This window comes from Canis lupus, chromosome 14 (assembly GCF_003254725.2).
Source record: "Canis lupus dingo isolate Sandy chromosome 14, ASM325472v2, whole genome shotgun sequence".
In the NCBI taxonomy this organism is placed as follows: domain Eukaryota; kingdom Metazoa; phylum Chordata; class Mammalia; order Carnivora; family Canidae; genus Canis; species Canis lupus.
The window spans coordinates 11,114,054-11,136,740 of NC_064256.1; the positions used below are offsets into that span (position 1 = coordinate 11,114,054).

A 22,687-nucleotide genomic window follows, 5' to 3' on the forward strand; every position below is an offset into this window, starting at 1 on the left:
AGCCATTCTGACTGGTATGAAGTGATATTTCACTGTAGTTTTGACTTGTGTTTCCCTGATGATTAGTGATGTTGAGCATCTTTTCATGTGTCTGTTGGCCATTTGTATGTCTTCTTTGGAAGAATGTCTATTCAAGTCCTCTGCCCATTTTTTTTAAATCTGATTTTTTTTGTTTCTTTGGTGTTGAGTTGTATGAGTTCTTTATACATTTTGGATATTAGCCCCCTTTCAGGCATATTATTTGCAAATATCTCCTGCCATTCAGTAGGTTGCATTTTCATTTTGTTGATGGTTTCCTTCACTGTGCAAAAGTTTTTCAGTTGAATATATTCCTAATAGTTGATTTTTGCTTTTGTTTACCTTGCCTGAGAAGACACTCCCTCATGCACCATTGGTGGAAATATAAATTGGTGCAACCACTATGGAAAACAGTATGGAGAGTGCTCAAAAAATTAAAATAAAAATACCTGGTGATCCAGTAATTCTACTACTGACTATCTACTCAAAGAAAATGAAAAAAATAAAAAACTAATTTCAAAAGATATATTGCACCCCTATGCTTATTGCAGCATTATTTACCATAGCTGAGCTATGGATGCAACCTAAATGTCCCTTTATAGATGAATGGATAAAGAAGACATGTAATAAATATATACAATGGAATATTACTCAGCCAAAAAAAAAAAAAAAAAAGAGAGATCTTGCAACAACAGGGAAGGACCTAGAGGGTATTATACTACGTGAAAGAAGTCAGACAGAGAAAGACAAATACCATATGATTTCACTTATATGTGGAATCTAAAAAACAAAACAAATGAACAAACAAGCAAAAAATAAACAAAAAATAAAAAACAAAGACTCATAACTACAAAGAATAAACTGGTGGTTTCCAGAGGGGATGTGAGGGTATGGGCAATAAGGACATTAAGAGAGGGATTAATAGGTACAGACTTTCAATTTTAAAATAAGTAAAACACAGAGATGAAAACTACAGTCAATAATATTATAATACTGTTGTATGATGACAGTTGGTGACAACATTTATCATGTTAAGCATTGAGTAATATATAGAATTGTTGAATCACTACATTGTACACCTGAAATAATATAACACTGTCTGTAAACAATATTTCAATAATAACCAAAATTTATTTAAACAAAAAAAGTGATGATAAGCCAGTCCCAAGCCAAAGCTTCAAGTGGCATCTCTCATTTGTAACTACTCATCTAGGTGCTTCCATCCTCTGCCAAGAGAAGATGCCTCAGATAAGAAGATGCCCATCCCCAAACTGTAGACAGAAGCAGAGATAACCCAGTCCTCCTGTAGACATAAGAAAGACATGCCAGTTATATTTTTGAGGTTGGGGTTGAGTTTTGCAGAGCAAAACTGAGGAATATGATACATGTCTACTGTGTTTAAAATCTTCTCTTTAATTGTTATGCATCTTATACATATATTCCAAAATTAATTCCACAAATAACAGATTTATAAACTGTCTCTAGTAATACATTTCTTCGTCATTGACACTGCTCATGAATCTCCAGTGTTTTTGTTCTCTGATCATCTAATTCATTCATGGTGTTTGATTTTACATGTAAATGAGATGTTGATTCCACAAAGAAGAGCTAGAGCTAGAGCTTATTTCCTGAAGCACTATATTCTGCACTCTACCTCCACACAGCCCTTTGCTCGCCCCATGTAGAGAGGCTAGCTGTGCAGCTCCATTCTGTCTGCACTTAAAACAGCCAAGGGTTGCCGGAAGTCCTAATGGCTGCAAACGATGAGGTGAGATTTCAACTTTCTGGCAGTTGGATGCACTTGGTTAATAACCTTGCACACCATGGTACTGTTTTTCAGTGTGCCTCCAATAGGACTAAAAATCCAGCTTTAAAAAAAAATCTTGATTTGTTATTTGTAAAACTTTCGAGATTTGTCACTTCTCTAACTAGTGTCAAGTGGTCATTTTCCTAAGTGGGGTGCCATCCAAGATCCGCCTGTCTTTTTTAAGAGTAAGGCCATGACTGTGTGTTTGGGAATGAGAATCAAACTATAACAGAAGTTTGTTTGTTTGTTTTCTCCTTTACTCACTATCCTGGCCTACTTATACAAGTAGTTTCAAAAAAAGAACAGAGATACCCATGATGAATCTGAATTAACCAAAGAGGCCACCTACAACTTTAGACAGCAGGACTCAATCTGACTGATAAAGAGGGTGGGGATGAAGAAAGGTTGCTAACAGATGCTTCCCTAACAGAGAACTGGCAGATTGGGATATGTTCAAACTTAAGCTTTTATTCTATTATTCTCATTATGCCCCAGTTTTCTTGACAAAACACCATTGGAGATCTTCTGTTACTGAGAGTCCTAGGTAAAGCTTCTGTGAGATTGCCTTCTGTTATTCAGAGAAAACACTTTGCCACAGAAGACATTTTTTCAAGTGGAAAACATCCCTTCCTTAAAAGGAATCTATGCCTTTAATTACCTCACTTGGTAGGCAGTCTGTACAGTTAAAATCTATCTGTCTATCTATCTATCTATCTATCTATCTATCTATCTGTCTACCTATCCATCATCTATCCATAAAACAATAACCTCACCTATAATTGTTCCAGGTTGGGAGATTATACATATTCCTTTTAACTGTAGAGACTGACTACCAAATAAGGTATAAATAAGATAATTACATATATATATATATAAAATATTAGTAGGACACAGGTCTAAAGAGACTAAAAATAATGAATACAGATGAAAGGAGGAGATACTGATAATTTTTGAGTTCTATAACTTATTTTTAACAGAAACAACTTCTTTGAAAGGAAATAATATTTAGTAAAACCTTTCAGATTAAACCTATTAATGGCAGTAAAATTGAATTATATAAATTCTATTAATGTAACAGATGCTTCCCAGCTGAATCTCTCCCTGATATTGTGGAAAACTGCTCATTTTCACAATCACTTTCTGTAAGGGAATTGTTAAAATTGGTTTAACTCTGTTAAGTCAGATAACTGAGATTACCAGTTTTTAAGCTACAAAAAAATAAATAGAAAAATTATGATACTCAGTCCTGTAGCTTATGATGTAAAAGAACACCTAGGCAAGATGTTTAATGTCCATAAGCAAAAGCATTTTTTGCAAGTCATGTCCAAACAAAGTACCTGACAAAAAGTAGGCACGCAACAATGTTTTCTTAACTAAATTGACTAGATGGGATCCCTGGGTGGCGAGCGGTTTGGCGCCTGCCTTTGGCCCAGGGCGCGATCCTGGAGACCTGGGATCGAATCCCACGTCGGGCTCCCGGTGCATGGAGCCTGCTTCTCCCTCTGCCTGTGTTTCTGCCTCTCTCTCTCTCTCTCTCTCTCTCTCTGTGACTATCATAAATTTAAAAAAAAATAAAAAAAAATAAATTGACTAGAGCTTTTTAATTTTTCTAATTGTATGTTAAAGAAGTTATTAATTTGACATCTGATCTGCTCCTGTTCTTTCTTGACCCTGTAATTTTGTCTTGAAATTTTAATTTAGTAGAAGAAAGAGCATTGACTTTTTTTAAAAAGGGGAATATCTAATATTTAGTGAGGAGAATTACTATTTGATTAAATTTAAGCTTGACCTGGGGGTAAGGTGATCTGCATGGAAATGGGCTGGAATGTAGAATCACAACCAAGATGATTTCCCAATAGAAATTCCTGCTTGCTGTAAAGAGACATAGAAGTCAAAGGCTCAATCTTCAAGCCTACTCTGCTCTTACTAGGTCTGTGTTGCTGGACATGTCACTAAACTTTAAGTTTCAGTTTCTCTGAGCTACTTAACTCAGAGAGGTTTTGTGAAACTAAAGTGGTGTTTGTAAAGTGCTTAATGCAATGCCCAAAATAAATTAATAATGTTATCCTCTATTGTTTGTAAGAAGGATTCAAAATTAATTTTAGCTACCAATCTACTTGGCATCCCACCTGCAAAATTTAACCCAAGGCCATGAGGTGTTGTTCTTTGGCACTATTATATATAGGCTCAGTGGAGTGGATGTATCACTGTCAGACACAGTGGAGGACATACGGTGAGTCTTGACAGAGACTATGAGGGTGCTGGGCCACAGTGGGCACTGCCAGGTTTAGGAGACTTTTACAAAGGGGATCCAAATGGCTTGGATGCTAAATAGGCAAAATACTTTGTCTACCTTTGTTTTTTTTTTTTTTTTTTTTTTTTTTTGGCGGGGGGGGGGGGCCTGGCAGCGGCTTTATTTGGGAAAAGACACTTGAATTGGCTTTCGGTTGGGGGCATGGACAAGAAGGGGTACCCAGGGCAGTAGACTCCCCCTAAGGGTAGGCTGGGGACCGGGGCTGAGCCTCAGGCGGGTCTCTCGTACGCGAGGCCCCCTGCACAGCTCCTTCCCCCAAAGGCTTCATGGGGCCACAAGAGCAAGGAGGCTGGGAGGGCCGCGGTGGCGGTTCACTTGGGCAGGACGTCAGACCACGCAGACACCAGCTTCCCATCGCGAGTCTCGATCTTCTCCACAACCGCGGCCTTGGAGGAGCTGCTGCGGCTGAAGGAACCGCCGGGCCGAAGCTGGACTGGAAGGGGCTCTGGCCGTAGCTGGGGCGGGGGCTTGTGAGGCCCCGTAGGCCAAGCTCAGGCCCCGGGGTAGCCGCTGGTCGTCTTCCTATGGATGCTCGTGTTCTGCATCCCAGGCTCCAGCCGGCTCTCCTCGCCCCCGCAGCGTGGGTCGGTGGCGATCTCCCATCTCGAGGTCCGGGGCCAGCCTCACGTTCAGGAGCTCCCGGTGCTCGCGCAGCTGCCGGGCCATGTCCCGCTCGTCCCGCTGCAGGGCGGCCTCCGGCTCCGGCTCGGCCACCTGGGCATTGGCGTCCTTGACGGCAGCTCCCCGCGCGGCTCGGCGTCGGCCACGGCGGCCTCCGGGGCAGCCCTCTGGTTTCTGAGGGCCTCGATCTCAGCCCGGAGGCGGCGGATGCTCCGGTTCATCTCGGAAATAGTCTTCGGGCGACGGAGGTCATCCCCGTGCTTCCCGGCCGAGGTCTGCAGCTCCTCGCACTTGATCCGGTGCATGGTCTCGGCCTGCGCCCGCCTGTGGTGCGCGATGTCCTCGTTCTGGGCCTTGACCTCGGCGGTGACGCCGTCCAGGTCCAGGGCGCGGCTGTTGCCCCTGGACGGCACCGCGGACGGGTCCGAGATCTGGGACTGCAGCTCACGGGTCTCCTCTTCATGCCGCTGCCCTGAGGATTGATCTCGTCGGTCAGCCCTTCCCCGCGGGGCTCCAGTTCTGTCTTGTGCATGTAAGCTTCATCCACATCCTTCTTGATGAGCACAAATTCATTCTCCAGGTCTCCACGCAATTTGATCTCATCCTCGTATTTGTTCTTGAAGCCCTCCACGAGCCCCTGCAGGTCGCCAAGCTCCACTTCCAGCGTCAGCTTCTCCTGCGCCGGGGTGTCCAGCTGCCTCCGGAGGTCGTGGATGCAGCTCCCAAACATGTTGTCTGTGCTGCTCCGAGCGGTTTTCTGCTGCTGCAGGAGGCCCCACTTGGCCTCCAGGATTTTGTTCTGCTGCTCCAGGTGTCTGACCTTGTCGATGAAGGAGGCAAACTTGTTGTTGAGGCTCTTGATCTGCTCCTTCTCCTGGGTGCGCACCACCTGGATGTTGGGGTCCACCTCCAGCTTCAGGGGGCTCCGCAGGCTCTGGTTCACTGAGACGGCCGTGATGCCCCCCACGGCCCCGGGCCCGCCGTAGCCCCCGACCACACTCATGCTGCTGTTCAGGCCACCCGGGAAGCTGCCGCCGCAGCTGCCCACCCGGGAGAAGGCGGAGGAGCTGATGCGGGAGCCGGGCCCGTGCGTGTAGGAGCGGCTGCTGAAGGCCCGGGGGCTGGAGGTGGACACCCTAGCCTTGTAGGATCTAGCCTTGTAGGACTTCTGGGTCACCCTGATGGACATGGTGGAGGCTGGAGTGGGGGCGAGGAGGCAGAACCTGACAGAGGTTGCAGAAGGAGCGCAAGGAGCCGCTTCTAGGTGGGCTACCTTTGGTTTTATACTTGTACCTAACATGATGCATATGTATATTCTTTTTGGGTAAATAATTTGCCATTTGACTGCACAAACACCTATCAGTCTGATAACAGAGTTTTACGGAGCTTCCCCGTATTTTAACCAGATTAGATTTGCCTTCCAGGGCAGAGAACAGGGATGGAGGCATATGTGACAGAACATGCACAGAGTGCGGGTTTTTTTTCAGATCATCGAATGTGGAGGCCAAGAAATATCAAGGCCATTCCACCTCAAGTTTAGCATTAGCACAAGTACAGCCATCTTAGGCCCCTGTGAATAAGAGCTGAACTTTATAGGAAAAACTGCAGAATGAATCCCATATCAGAAAGACAACAGAGCTCAGAATTGCACTGGGCAGATAATCCCGTATCAGAAAGATAACAGAGCCCACGCCCGTGGTAGAAAGTCCCATATTAGAATGAGAACAGACTGTATCCTTTGCTGTGCAAAAGCTTCTTATCTTGATGAAGTCCCAATAGTTCATTTTTGCTTTTGTTTCTTTTGCCTTCGTGGATGTATCTTGCAAGAAGTTACTGTGGCCGAGTTCAAAAAGGGTGTTGCCTGTGTTCTCCTCTAGGATTTTGATGGAATCTTGTCTCACATTTAGATTTTTCATCCATTTTGAGTTTATCTTTGTGTCTGGTGCAAGAGAGTGGTCTAGTTTCCTTCTTCTGCATGTGGATGTCCAATTTTCCCAGCACCATTTATTGAAGAGACTGTCTTTCTTCCAATGGATAGTCTTTCCTCCTTTATCGAATATTAGTTGACCATAAAGTTCAGGGTCCACTTCTGGGTTCTCTCTTCTGTTCCATTGATCTATGTGTCTGTTTTTGTGCCAGTACCACACTGTCTTGATGACCACAGCTTTGTAGTACAACCTGAAATCTGGCATTGTGATGCCCCCAGCTATGGTTTTCTTTTTTAAAATTCCCCTGGCTATTCGGGGTCTTTTCTGATTCCACACAAATCTTAAAATAATTTGTTCTAACTCTCTGAAGAAAGTCCATGGTATTTTGATAGGGATACAGTCAACAAAACTAAAAGACAATCTACAGAATGGGAGAAGATATTTGCAAATGACGTATCAGATAAAGGGCTAGTTTCCAAGATCTATAAAGAACTTATTAAACTCAACACCAAAGAAACAAACAATCCCATCATGAAATGGGCAAAAGACATGAAGAGAAATCTCACAGAGGAAGACATAGACATGGCCAACATGCATATGAGAAAATGCTCTGCATCACTTGCCATCAGGGAAATACAATTCAATACCACAATGAGATACCACCTCACACCAGTGAGAATGGGGAAAATTAACAAGGCAGGAAACCACAAATGTTGGAGAGGATGCGGAGAAAGGGAAACCCTCTTACTTGTTGGTGGAAATGTGAACTGGTGCAGCCACTCTGGGAAACTGTGTGGAGGTTCCTCAAAGAGTTAAAAATAGACCTGCGGGGATCCCTGGGTGGCGCAGTGGTTTGGCGCCTGCCTTTGGCCCAGGGGCGATCCTGGAGACCTGGGATCGAATCCCACGTCGGGCTCCCGGTGCATGGAGCCTGCTTCTCCCTCTGCCTGTGTCTCTGCCTCTCTCTCTCTCTCTGTGATGACTATCATAAATAAATTAAAAAAAAATTTTTTTAAAAATAAAAATAAAAATAGACCTGCCCTACGACCCAGTAATTGCACTGCTGGGGATTTACCCCAAAGATACAGATGCAGTGAAATGCCGGGACACCTGCACCCCGATGTTTCTAGCAGCAATGGCCACAATAGCCAAACTGTGGAAGGAGCCTCGGTGTCCATCGAAAGATGAATGGATAAAGAAGATGTGGTCTTTGTATACAGTGGAATATTCCTCAGCCATTAGAAATGACAAATACCCACCATTTGCTTCAACGTGGATGGAACTGGAGGGTATTATGCTGAGTGAAGTAAGTCAGTCGGAGAAGGACAAACATTATATGTTCTCATTCATTTGGGGAATATAAATAATAGTGAAAGGGAATAGAAGGGAAGGGAGAAGAAATGTGTGGGAAATATCAGAAAGGGAGACAGAACATGAAGACTCCTAACTCTGGGAAACGAACTAGGGGTAGTGGAAGGGGAGGAGGGCAGGGGATGGGGGTGACTGGGTGACGGGCACTGAGCGGGGCACTTGACGGAATGAGCACTGGGTGTTATTCTGTATGTTGGCAAATTGAACACCATTAAAAAATAAATTTATTATTAAAAAAAAAAGAATGAGAACAGAGCTCAATGCCCTTAAGCCCCATATCAGAATGTAAACAGAACTTGAGACATTCCTCCACCCCTTCTGAAAATCCCCTAGACCTGCCTATAAAAAACCCAGCTATAACCTACTTCGGGGTCCAAGTTCCTGCTACGCTGTGTCGGGTATACTTGGACCCAAGCTCGAGCTTGCTAATAAACCCTCGTGCGCTTGCATCGGTGTCGGCTCCTTGGTGGTTTCTCGGATTCGCAATCTTGGGCACAACAGGACCAAGGTTTCATACTTAAGGTACTGTGATATATTTGGTTTCTGGAAACAGAGTGGATTGAAGTAGTTAAGTGAATAATTTTATACAGATAGTGTGGAGCTTAGAGATTTTAATCACCTCTTTTCAGTCACTCCTTAAGTGTCTGTTAGTCAACATTTAGTAAGAACTTCATGTGTGGGACCTTGTACTATAGTGGAAAGATGCTGTAGATCAAGGGATGTAGAACTCAGAATCTGTTTCTATAGAAAGAAAAGTACCTGGGCTTTTTTTTTTTTTTACCAATTATTATTATTATTATTTTATTAAAGTAGAGTTGACACACAATGTTACATTAGTTATAGGTAAAATTACCTGGTGGCTATATTTTCTTCTTTCAGTAATGATGATCTTTATTTTTTGTTAATTCTTCTTCTGTATTTCTGTAGTAATCTAGAATAACAGCATTATCAGCCATGTATTTCTCATTCTGTGAACAATTTTTGTAAGTAAAGTCAATGAGAAAAGTCAGAAAAGCTAGGAAGTGTCTCAAAGAGAGGAAAGAGGCTGTTATCACCAAGAAAGGAGAAACAAGTAGTAGCACAAGTAAAACACAGAGGTAGCATGGCTTATGGAGGAAGGCCTAGCTGGTTCTTGTTTATTTCTCCAACTCCGATAGGGGACAAAGTGTTTTCTTTACAATTCTATATCCATATAATTTGCTCACATTTTCCAACCCTTTGTTCTGGGATGTCGAAAGTGGCACTTGGTTGGCGTTATTGTTCACAGGAGTTGGTACAGTGGAGCTCTATGCTCTAGGACAGCGTAAGTCCCTCCTGCTTTTTCCTTGGTTCTTCCAAGCAAAGATTATGATTCATGAACCCCTTCCAGGGACATGGTTGTTTCTCTGCTTCCTCCTCAGTTTGAGTCACACACAGCAACACCCCCTCTCTCTGTACATACCTTCTATGCACCACCTTTCTTAGCCTCATCTAACCTTTGTAGGAAAAAAAAAAACAAAAAACAAAAAACAAAAAAACAAAACCTAATTCTCTGTATATATTTGAAATATTCTTTGAGTATTCTTTTTTTCAATTGCTTGTTATGGGGAAAGGTGACAGAAATATGTGAACAAGCTGAGGAGAGAAGAAATATATTAACGTGCAGAATAATGCTTTGATATATTTTTACAACATAAAATTAATCCACAAGATGCCCCATATCATGTTGCATTGGAGATGGACTGGAAAGTTGACTTCTTTCTTTGTATTTTTATATGCTGTCAATCCTTACACACACACACACACACACACACACACACACACATCATTCCCTCTCCTCTCTACACAATGGTGACTATCATGATCCTCCTTGACAATAATTGGCAAATCAGAATGATACAACCTGCTGCACCCTAGAATATCTCACCTAACCTATGCTAAAGCCTCTTCATTTGGGGATCCCTGAGTGGCTCAGCAGTTTAGTGCCTGCCTTCAGTCCAAGGTGATCCTGGAGTCCTGGGATGGAGTCCTGTGATCAAGCGCCAGGATCGAGTCCCGCATGGGGCTCCCTGCATGGAGCCTGCTTCTCTCTCTACCTGTGTCTCTGCCTCTATCTCTCTCTATGTGTCTCTCGTGAATAAATAAATAAAATCTTAAGAAAAAAAAAAAAGACCTCTCCATTTGACTCTACCAGTCTCCAGTTTTGCTTTTAGTTCAACATTCTCCATACTGTAGACTGGGTGTTTCTCAAAATCTATCAAGTCCTTCTCTGTTTAAAATCTCTCAATGGGGCAACCTGGGTGGCTCAGCAGTTTAACGCTGACTTCAGCCCAGGGCATGATCCTGGAGACTCAGGAGAGTCCCACCTCAGGCTCCCTGCTTGGAGCCTGCTTCTCCCTCTCTCTGTGTCTCTGCCTCTCTCTCTCTCTCTCTCTCTCTCTCTGTCTATCTCTCATGAATAAATAAATAAAATCTTCAAAAAATAAAATGAAATAAAATAAAATAAAATAAAATAAAATAAAATAAAATAAATCTAACAATGTTCCCAGACAAGTTGGAGGAATAGGGAACAAATGTACCCTCCTGACTGAAATAATAATAGAAAAAATGAAACAATACTTTTTTAAGACATTAGACACTAGGTAAAAGGAGGCATGAAACCTAATAGGTGAGAAACAAATAGGGTGAGCCCTACAATTGCAATTACAAGCTTACTGCCTTGAAAGTTTTTCTGGGTCACAACGTGGGAAGGGAGAACCTAAATGTAGCTCAGCAAACTTCCTGTGCTAAGGAGACAAAGCTGAGGGAGATCATAATGGTTAGAGTACAGAGGACAGAGTACCGGAGAGTAGAGAGCACAGAAGGAGAGCTCCAGAGATATGCAGAGAATCCTTCTCAAGTATTCATCTGAGTAGTGACCAGCATGTGCTGGTAGAGAAACTACCTGAGGCCAGGGCACCTTGGTGGCTCAATGGTTGAGCATCTGCCTTTGGCTCAGGTCGTGATCCCAGGGTTCTGGGATTGAGTCCCTCAACAGGCTCCCCATGGGAAGCCTGCTTCTCCCTCTGCCTATGTCTCTGCCTCTCTCTCTCTCTCTCTCTGTCCCTCATGAGTAAAGAAATAAAATCTTTAAAAAGGAAAACAACAACAACAACAACAACAACAACAACCTGAGGCCAAGCAAAGAACTACTCAGAAGAATCAGGGAATAAGTAGTTGGAGCTCATATGGGGTCAGAAATAGTACCATTTTCTACCAGTCAGTCTGGAAAAACTGATAATTCATGAAGCATTGTGTAGAATAATCACAAGGTTCTTCCTCAGTAGCAGTGAATAATTAGAACTAGACTCAACACTCCTCTGAATTGGCCTAACTAATGATAAAAGGAAGAACAAAACTATAATTTAACCAAATCTCAGAACAAATCTCAAGAATACTTATAGGGATATAAACATATCCAGCATCCAGCAAGATCAAATTCACAACTTCCAGCATACAATAAAGAGTTACCATACATGCAAAGAAGCAGGAAAATGTGATCCATAGTAAGGAGAAAAATCAATCAACTGAAATGGAACCTGAACTGACACCAACATTAAAATTAACAAAGGATATTAGAAAGGCAATTATAACTGCATTCTATATATTAAAGAAGCCAGAGGGAAGGTTGAATATGTTAAGTAGAACCATGAAACATATTTTTAAAAGACCCAAATAGAACTTCTTTCTAGACATGAAAACCACAATGTCAGAGATGAAAAATACACTAGATGGAATTAATGGCAAAACACATGTTGCAGAAGGAAAGTAATGAACCCAAAGACATAGCAATAGAAATTATTAAAAAATGAAACAAAAAAAAAGGACAATCAAAAGAAATGAATAGAGCTGCAGGACAACTTCAAGTGACCAAATGTACACGCAATTGAACTCTGAATGAGAGGATAGAGGGAATGAGACTGAAACATATCTGAAGAAACAGTGCCGAATATTTTCCCAAACTTGATTAAAACTATAAACCAATGGATCTAAAACTTTAACAAATGGCAAACATATGACACATTAAGAAAACTACACCAAGACACATCACTAAATTTCTTATAAGATCTTAAAAGCACATGAAATATTTGAGGAAATGCAAATTGAAGCCATAGTAAGATATCACTACATACCTGTCAGAAGAGCTAAAATTAAAAAGACTGATCATACGAAATGTTGGTGAGAATTTGAAAGAGCTGGAATTCTTGTACACTGCTGGTGGGGTGACATAATAATTTAATCTCTGAAAAGCAGTTCAGTTCTCCCTCCTTGGACTTCTATGTAGCACATATTTCAATTTATTATAACTACCTATTTCTTTTCCTGTAAACTTCCTCAGTATCTCCATATAGCCAGGTTATCACATCTGTCTTATTTACCATCATATCCCCAGCAATTAATACTATGTCCGGCATAGTAGAAACTTGAAAAATATTTGATGAATGAATGAGTGAAGGGACTTAGGAATGAGGGAATGATGTGTTTGTAATGGGGTCAAATGTCTCAGGACACTGGTGGTGGTGATCCAAGACTGAGTCTCTGAAATCTCCACACCGGAGCTTCATTGGGGAGTATCCTTGGGATCCATACTCGTAAGGAAACAAAGGAGCTGGAATGGACAGAAAGAGGCTGAACTGTGATACGTTTGTAGCTGTAGCCTCTGCTGATCCCATGAGGCACTCTGGATGTGGGATGGACATTCTAGGTGCCCAAAGAGAGGCAAGGGATCTGGAATTCCATCATCTCATGTCTACTGTTCTGTGGATGAGGTGAAACCCTGAATAGGCAGCTCACTTATGTAGAAGTTCCATAGAAGGCTCAGGTGTAAGCCCTCGGCCTCTAACATGCCCAGCAGCTGGGGGATGAGTGTTGAATCTTGGAAGGGGATCTAGGCCATGGATGGATACACCACATAAAGTGATGAGGCAATGCATTTCAACATGAGGCAGAAGCTTCATGTTTGCTTATGAGGGCAAGCCTCATGATGGCTTAGGAATCCAGTGAATAAAATGTCATATTCTGAAACTTTTTCCTTAAATGAAGTGCCACTCTCAGAACTCTTTGTAATATGCAGTGAAGAAAGCATTGTACTAACCTTTTCAACTAATGAAGATAAATTAAAAGTGTCAAACAACTTGTGATCTAGAGTCTTCTGGTAGAAATAAATAAGTGATTTAGAGAAGAAGAGAAGAAAATGTGAAAGACAGCTGTCTGGCTAAGAGGAATGGCTTTCAACTGCTATAGATTTTTGTAACTATGCAAGTAAATTTCAAAAGGTAAAATATCTGAGGCAAAGACAGTATATTTTTCTCCTTTCTCAGAGTCCATTGGGAGCTTCAGCTTTCTTCAGTTACATCAAATTTACTTCATAGGAAAGAGATGATTTGTTCTACCAGTTTCCACATCCTTCTGTTTAAAACACACACACACACACACACACACACACAACTTTTTTCACAGTTTAGAGAAGAATTTGCTCCATAAATTATTTTCAGATTTTTTTCTGTAATTGAAACTGAATTTCTCACAGATGGTGATAAAATAACCCTTTCAAAATCTCTTCTTCTAAAAGGGGATGCAAGAACACTGTTACCAGTGAAATGGTTTCTATTTATTTTATTCTGGTTTCGTCTCCTTCTGCTACTCAATTCTCAATCTGGCCTTTACATGGAGAAGAGAGGATATAACATATAATGCCAGAAGGACAAAGGGTGTTAATCAAATTTTCCTTCTGATTAAGACAGCAAATCCTAAATCAATATCTAAGTTTTTAAAAATGAAAGACAATTTTCAGTAAGACTTGAACAATAGCTTGATTTTGTTTAAAATACTTACACTGATTTAAAATCTAATAGGATATCACAAGGTTGAGAATTAGTCTCTGAAAACCCTTGTTTAAATCCTGGCTTTCCTGCTTATAAATTTTGTGACTTTCGGCAAATACTCATCTGACTCAAGTTTTTTATCTATAAAGAAGAAAATGATAGTACCTGTTTTATTAGGTTTCTTCAGAATGAAATTTGCTACTACACATAGAAATAAATTTAACTATTATTACACTATAGAGAAAATCCATGTAAGAATGACAAGGAAATCAAGCCTACTTTTTTCCCTTTTCTTCACTCTAGAACTAGAGTTGAGATAGTTTTCAGAACTCAGAATGCCAAGCAGCCATAGGACCGAGAAAAAGTTGACTACTCTTACACTTGTGTCATGAGTTCTCTTTCAATAGCACTTGGGATTCTCCCTTTTAAGAACTCCTCTCACTCTCCTTTTTCCTTCATTGGTTAGTATTATCTGGAGCATTTTCCTAACTTGGGCAGAGGTATCTGCCAGTGTCTTCTCACTGGACCTTAAAAACTTGATACCTAAAGTGAAGGCCATCGACACCCTCTATGCTTCCTGAAACTGCAGATAAGTCTTGGACACGCTCAAGACATGTGAAATCAGAGTCTAAATTTTAACAAGATCCCCAGTTGAGTTATGTACACATGAAAGGTTGAGAAGCATGTGACATAATACAGACTCAGCAGAAGATCATAGAATACATGTTATTTAGAAAAAAATTTTGTTCTTTTTACTCTTTTCATTGAGTTTATTTTCCAAGATTTGTTTGTTTGATTGATTGATTGATTGATTGATTTGGCCTCAAAATTAAACATAGAATAAAGGAATTGAAGTTAGGAGCCAGAGAAGGTAAAGAAACTCTTGAAATATGTTATCCATTCCTAGACTCTGGATGCTTGGTAATACATAGTAGGCCTTTGGCCTTGTCCTCTGCACAAACATCTCTAGGAGCCCCAGTGAGGTGTTAGCTGGCAGATGATATGGTGACTCACAGTTCCAGACAAGAGAGGAAGAACCATTCGTTTTTCTCATTAAGGTATACCAAGAATATATTTAACAATAAACCATTTTGCTGTATTTCATGACAAAAAAATTACTGCTCTTATTATTAATGAAACAGACATCAGTATTTCATTGTTCTCCTCATGGTATCAGTGGGTGGTAAGAGATAAGAGTTTGTCTCTAAATCATATTTAATTATTCCTGAGCTCTCTCTTTTATTTCATTATTTTTAATTCTCAATTCCTTTGCCATTTAAGAAAATGAAGCAATCCAACACCTGCATTCTCCAACACCACTATTCAAGTAGCTGGTGTAAACTTTATCATTTAAATTCTGAGCTTCTTTAATACCAATGTCTGAAGAGAGAATGAGGTCAATCCAACTTGGGTCTGGTTCTGATCTAATCAGTTATAGTCTGAAGGTAGGGGATATATGGCATGAATAAAAATGAGAGGGGTCCACTTCTGTGGGCAGGGTGGGAATTTCTAAAGTGATAGGACTGGAAAGATATTCAGTGGACCCTCTATACCAACCATCTATCAGTATAGATCATCCTAAATGGATTTGTTATCAACAACCATTTTGTTAACCATTTGTTATCAAATGGAGGATAAAAATGAATCCATGTTGTGAGCACTATAACAAGCATGATGGAACATGTCAAAGCTAGATTTGTATTTATATCTGTAATATTTTTTCTGTGAAGGCATTTCTGCCTTGTATGTGTAGCAGGGCAATCATAGAAACTCTTTCTCCCCCACCTAAGTAATCATTGTACCTTTTGGCCGCCTCATATCCTTCTGCAGCTCACTAGTTGCTATGTGAACATTTCCACTACTCAAGAACACCAGCTGCAAAGATTTCCCAAAGTATCCTGCTCTGATGGCTCAGGGATGCATCAGATCCTTCAAAATGTTTGTGGCTGTTTCTTTTCCAAATGACTATACTGGAGAATACCACATTTGTCCCATATTGGGACATTTTAACAGACTAGACTTCCTTTTTAGAAGTTTTTTTTGCCAGATTGCTGACATTCTTACATAAAAAATGGTTTTTCCAAATATCTTGGAAATTAAAGCATGCCTGATTTTTAGGTACCCACAGGCCTGCTCTCCTAGGGTTAGAAAAAAATGCTCTCACATCTCTCCCCCTCACTTTTTGATTAATGACAAAGACTGGCCAAAAAGCTGGCTGTATTTAGGGGTTGAAGCCATCAGCTATGGAACCAGTGACTGACATCAACAGGAATCATAGATGCAACAACCTTGGTCAGTAATATCCAGTGGTTCTGACAAGGGTACCTTCAGACTCTGCAGATAGCTTAGTCAGTGCTACAGAAATCTCATCTGAAGACAGTTTCCAGGCTTGAAACAGCCCACAGGGACCCTCAAATCTGCCTCTTCTCAGGATCCTTGCTCCTACTTAGAATGCAGTGTCATTGTTTGTCCATTCACTTACTTATTTACCATATCAGGGAACATACATAGAAAGATATCAGTAGTCATAACAGGTGAGTAAGGAGAGAGAGAATAACCCCTAGGATATATTCTCCCCATACCCCCCAACTGCCCCATGAGTTTAGAAGCCAGTGCTCTAAAATGATACCATGGTTACATATGCTAACTTACAAGGATTGATCATATAATCTGGCTGATAAATCATGAAAGGCAATCAGAGCAAGAGATCCTAAGGAACTCCAGTATCTCTATTTGTCATCTGAATGACCAGTTTGGTATTATATATGATAAATTTAAGACTGCTACTGATAGCTGAGATCTTTGTTGAAATCTAGATTCCTGGGCCAGGAGCTTCTGAATCTGTAGTATCAGGAATGAGGCCCAAGCATCTATATTTATTGCAAAGCTCCCAAGGTGATTCTTATGCAGCCAGACCTACAAATGTCCTCTGACTGAAGTTTAGGAATGAGAATGAAATTAATATAGTTAATTTAGGCTGGCAGAGGGGAAATCAGTCAAACCAGTTGTTGAATTGAAGTTTGTACATAAAGAGATACATTGATTTAATGAATTTCCTTTTTTAAAATCATCAGTTTTGTTTGTACCATATAAACAAAAAGGAGCACTTTTCTCCTCCCTAAATGAAAACAAGAGAAGAGGCAAATTTGGGCAGTAGAATTACAAATGTTAACATATGAGAAACACTAAGAATTGTGTTTTAAAGTGATTTTTTAAAATGATTCTTCTGCTCCTCCTTTCTGCCCATTATATCTAAATAAAGATAAGATTTACTTTATGTCTGTCTTGCTGAAACATAATGATAACTTGCCTGAATAAGCAAAAGACTCTAAGATTAGTGGCCAGTGACATTAATCTTTACAGCAAGCTGCCCACCCCACCAAACTTTCAGGTTGTTGAAGGAGCAATGTCACAGCTTTGTATACTTTGGAAGAGGTGTTGTCAGGGGTTAAGGAGAACTGAGGCAGCCAACCACCTATAAGTCAGGAGCATCCTTGTATCTCAATCTTACCTTTCAAATTCAAAATGTCCAGGTTTTCTCCAGGGAGATTTTTTTTAAGATATTTATTTATTTATTTATTTATTTATTTATTTATTTATTTACTTACTTACTTACGATAGAGAAAGAGAGAGAGAGGCAGAGACACAGGCAGAGGGAGAAGCAGGCTCCATGCCAGGAGTCCAACATGGGACTCAATCCTGGGACTCCAAGATCAAGCCCTCGGCCAAAGGCAGGCACCAAACCGCTGAGCCACCCAGGGATCCCCATCCAGGGAGATATTTTACTTACCCATATTACCTAGGAAGTCAAGGAAGAATGGAGGTAAAATCAAGGAGGCAAAGGATGAAAGCGAATCTCTCTCTCTTCTCTGTCACTCTGGGGCCTCTACAGCATGGGAGCCCTCCCCACTTGTGAGAGATTATCCCTTAGGACTGGGATGGAAGGAGTCCTTAGAGAAAGCCACATGATGATTATGAGTTTACACTTGGAAGCATATATATGTTTGGGATCCATGAGGTGTCAAAAGAGAAATGGTTTCAGTAGGGCTTCTCAGGAAGAGCTCACAATATTATAATCTGGAGTGGGGACTGAAATATTGCAAACAAGATGCTAAATTATAAGAATTTTATCAAATAAGGATTATCACTGGCTAACTATGAATATTTCTGCTACTGATTCCACCACCACTAATACTGGCTACCACTTGCTGAGAGACAATTGTCTACTAAGCAAGGTGTCAGGGGCCAAGAATTTCCCCCAAAACTAGAAAATGAAGTTTTATATAAAACTAGAAAATTAAGTTTTATGGTAAGGGCTTTATATAAAACTAGAATATTAAGTTTTATGGTAAGGGTAAACTCATCAGTGGTTCCTCATATAGCTAGTGGAGGAGTTTGGATTTGAACCCAGATCCAACTTGACTCCAAAAGCTGAACTCTTGCTCACCATGCATTACTATTTTTCAAATATAATGATATACTAAACATTATAATTTACAGAACACTCACCAAGGGCCAAGCTCCTTGCATCTATCATTCTTAGCCTTATCACAACAATTATTTCTGTTTTTCCAGAGAAGTAAATTAAAACTCAGAAATTAAATAACTCATTCAAGGTTATATAGTTTTTAATTTGCAGAAATAGAATTTTCATATAGGTCAATCTGACTCGTCTTTTCTTCTGCACAGTATAGGTATGCTGGAAGCAGTGATGGGTGTTGGACTGCTTGCTTTGGAAAGTATGTTTCATAAAAAAAGTTTCAGAATTAACATAAAATTCATTAAAAAGAAAAACAATCGTCTTTCTGTCTTGTCTTTTTGCATCTATTTATGGCCATTTCAAAAAATGAGTTTTACTTATTTGTCCTCTAGGATTAACTCTTCTATTTATGTTAGGAGTTGAAAGCACACTAGTGATAGAAGAGAAAAAATAAGAGGCTTTTTTTGTTTATTTAACCACAAAAAGGCCAATTTTGTCTTAGAGATATTTAAGCCTCCAAATGACTCCCTTCATGTGCTGGAAATATTAATTCCTGTAGAGGAAAATTTAATAGTCATGTCTGGGGGGATGATGTAGGGTTTTTATTGGAATATGTCAATCTCCCATTAGTTTCATGGAAACTCAAAGCAAGGGAAACACCAGAGAGAGAAACTGTATGGTAGTCCACCATAAATCTATGGAAACCCAGAGCATAAACTGGACGCAAATACTACATGAAATCCTAAAAAAGAATAAAATCATTATTGTCAAGCAAGTATGAATTTTACTTTTTCCCTTATAGAATTAATTCCATGCTCTGCATCCCCATTAACAAACCAACACATGTGTCTACCAAAGTGGTGTGTAAGTTATCTGCTCCTTCTACATTCATTACAGTAAGGAAGAAATCTGTAGGAAGTCTTTGCAAACTTGTTCAAAAAGTTAAGTTGTTGGGCAATTCCAACAATTTAGAGATATCTGCCATCAGATAAGCAGAAGACCATCTGCAGCTCAGTAAATGTGTGGTGAGTGAATTCCGGAGTGATTCTGGGTGAGATTTGCAGGCTGTTCAGTACATATCACCAGTCACAGCTGTAATAGTATTTTTTTTCTGTTACAGCAACTCCTTGTTTTTATATATTCATAGGGTTTATGTCAAGAAAGAAAATGTTCTTCCTTCCAATAGCTTCTGATTGACCTATCTTGTCAGCACATCCTGCTTTCTTGAGACAAAAAAAGTTTTGTAAATTTTAAAAAAATAATAATTTTTGTTTTCCAACCCTACTGAAAAAGAAGGAATAGCAATTCTTGGCTCTGCTAGGTTTGTTGCCCTGATTATCAAATCTACACTTCCCATTCCTGTTAACAAAATGACAAACTCGGTAAGGAGATTGCCTAGCAGCTTCTGTTTTGTCCTGGAGATTCCTAAACTCCTAGGGAAAAAAAAAAAAAAAAAAAAAAAGCAAAAATGCTACAGCTTCAAATTCAGTTAGGGCTGGCTTAGCTTCAGATTTGGTAAATAATTGCATTTCTACATTAGTATTTTTTCTCTCTCTCTCCCTTCATTCCTCCCTTCCTCTACATTATGTGTGAACATATGTGTATGTTTGTGTATATATCTATTGGGTATGGAGGAGGGAGCTATTAATTAAAAAAAAAACACATCAAAACATACCCTTACTGCTGCCTATAATGAGCTTTTGAGAAGCAATTGTTCATTTTATCACTTGGGAAAAATATGTCAGTTTCCAAGATGGTACAGTATATAATATAGAGCAGTATATTCAAATATAGTGGGGTTTCCTGTTTTGAAATATGGAGCACATTATTCTAGTTTTGAAATTAACCAGTAGTGTTCCCTGACATATGTCACACATACACACACGTAAAAGAGCAAGTGCATCCAACACCTCCAAATGTTCCTCTCTGTAGAATAAGGAGGTTGGGTTATTGTTAACAGCTTGAGTAGAATCACTTATTGTTCAAAAGTAATGATTCCCCAACCCACTTCTTTGGGAGGAACATATTTCTTCTCTCTGTGACTTGCTTCAGCCAATGGAATGTGGAAGAAGTAACCATCTGAGATCCAACAGCCAGGGTTCTGATCCTGAGCTTTAAGAAACATTGCATGTTTTTATTCACATATCTGGAATCTTCCAAACTCTGTCATCAGAAGAATGCCCCAAGATATCTGAGGACCTAGATGAGACTCATAAAGCAGACAGACTTGGGTTGATCCATAATCTGATGCAAATTAGCAGTCTCACAGCTCATCAAGTGAGGCAAAACCATGCCAGGTGACCTATTAACATGAGAAATGATTGTGATTTTATGCTACAAAGTTTTATGGTGTTTTGTTACACAATATTTAGAATGACAATAGGGGAGAAATGTATCAGCATAGTTTGTAGCATCAATATTCTGTGATTCTATGATTTATTCCTGATTATGCCTATCAACCACTTATTAATCTTAAAGAGATATAAGGTATACACCTGAATAATAATATGATTTCTTGGTAACTTTCAGCTTTTTTGTTTTTCATGTATTTTTCTGTGTATGTTACCATGGTATAGGCTTAAGTGAGCAATTTAATATTAATAAACCACCTTCTCTGACAAGCACATATTAGGGAGTCAGATGAGAAGTTATTTTCAGATGAGTACCCTCAACTCTAAAACTTTTTACATCATGTTCTGACAAAATTACTTGACTTCTTTAAAGGAGTGGTACAAAGCTTATTTAAATATCTATTCCCCACCCCCACCCCGACCTAGGGTAGACATAAAGGACTTGGAAATTTTGACAAATGTACCAGTAGCCTATGAAAAATCTTAGTAGTGATTAGAATGGACATATCAGCATCATATCTTTTGCTAGTTTATTTTATGCATTGAGGGGGCTGTTGCAGCAGATGATTTTAATACGAGTGGCTCTCTGGATGATCACCTAGGGGATGTTGACCCTAAGAATCCATCTTTTGATATTTCTGTGGAGAGAAATGAACATACAAGATAATAAACTCAACATTGTCATCAGTAAAGCTAATTGAGTGGTAATCCTTCAACAATGCTGAGAAACTCTTAAATTCCTGCCTTTAAATGTTAACTCCTTCTATTCACAGATCACTTCTCACATTGCACCAAAAAGCAGCTCTTAGAGCCCTGGATTTCTACTTGCCTCAAGGAATTAATTTAGCTGCTCTCTTTATTAGCATACTTGGTACACTTCATTACCTCAGAGACCTTGCTGAAAATGTGACCCTCTGTAACTGTTGTTGCCTTCTTTGTGAATTGAAAGCTAACCAAGCTTAGAGCTAGATTAAGTGGCATGGAAATATAAGAAGACAGCTGGTGCTCCACTCCCAAATGGAAATACTACACTCAGATCTAATATTTCATTCTTATGCGGTAGAGATATATTAGGGCCCAAGAGAAACAACACAAGATTCTTTCAAGCATCAATAATTTCCTTCTCTTACTGTTTAGTCATTGGAAACTTGGCCTTATATCACCATTGGCCATTATGATAGAAAGGACAAGAAGAAAAATCCTCTCTTCTCTCTTTCTCTTTCTCTCCACCCTCCCGATCCCCCCACGCTGCCCCCATGACCGTCTTCCCCGCCCCCACCACACCCTTGTATCTGCATGTATCTACCTAGAGATATGGAGAGAGGCATATCTTGCTTATTTTCTGACATTGGGAAATCTTCCTTTAAAAATCAGACCAAGCTGTTGTGAATTGAAAATCAGATTTTTCTTTTATTAGCGCTGTAGTAGCAAAAACGCTTTATAGTCACTCATTGGTTACTTCTTTGCAATCTGATTATGCTGTGCAGGAAAATAAATTCTTTAAGATTCATCCTCCATGAGCCAAAACCACAGATGACTTTTAAAATAACAGAAATTAGCACAAATAAGAGTGTACTTTCATAGTGGCTATTTAAAATATTCATGAAAAGGCTGCTAATTTACTTTTGACTACTCTCCACATTTTCTGACATGGATATTTTCTGTCTAAATACATATTTTACTCCTCAAAAAAGAGAATGGGCAGTGGAAGGGAAATAACATTATTGCCTATCTACACCAAACCCTTTGCTGAGAACAAAGGTAAAATTTTCTCATTAAATTTTTTAAAGTTTGGCATTGCTGTCTACCAGGATACTAATTATATGCTCCCATTATTATACAGTCTGCAAATGCACAAATAATTTGGATACTTTTTAATCCAGCCATATTTTGTCCCTTTAAACAGATTGGAATGATGATATTATTTCTTTATTATTTCAAGAAGGAAGAAACA

General features: G+C 39.8%; 1 long non-coding RNA gene and 1 pseudogene across 5 annotated transcripts in view; one reads left to right on the forward strand and one right to left on the reverse strand.

The window, feature by feature from the left end:
- Positions 1-22,687, forward strand: part of LOC112675026 (uncharacterized) — a 331,068-nt gene that overhangs the window by 199,380 nt on the left and 109,001 nt on the right. The gene's annotated exons all lie outside the window — the stretch shown is intronic.
- LOC112674816 (keratin, type II cytoskeletal 8-like) lies at positions 4,223-5,994 on the reverse strand (annotated as a pseudogene).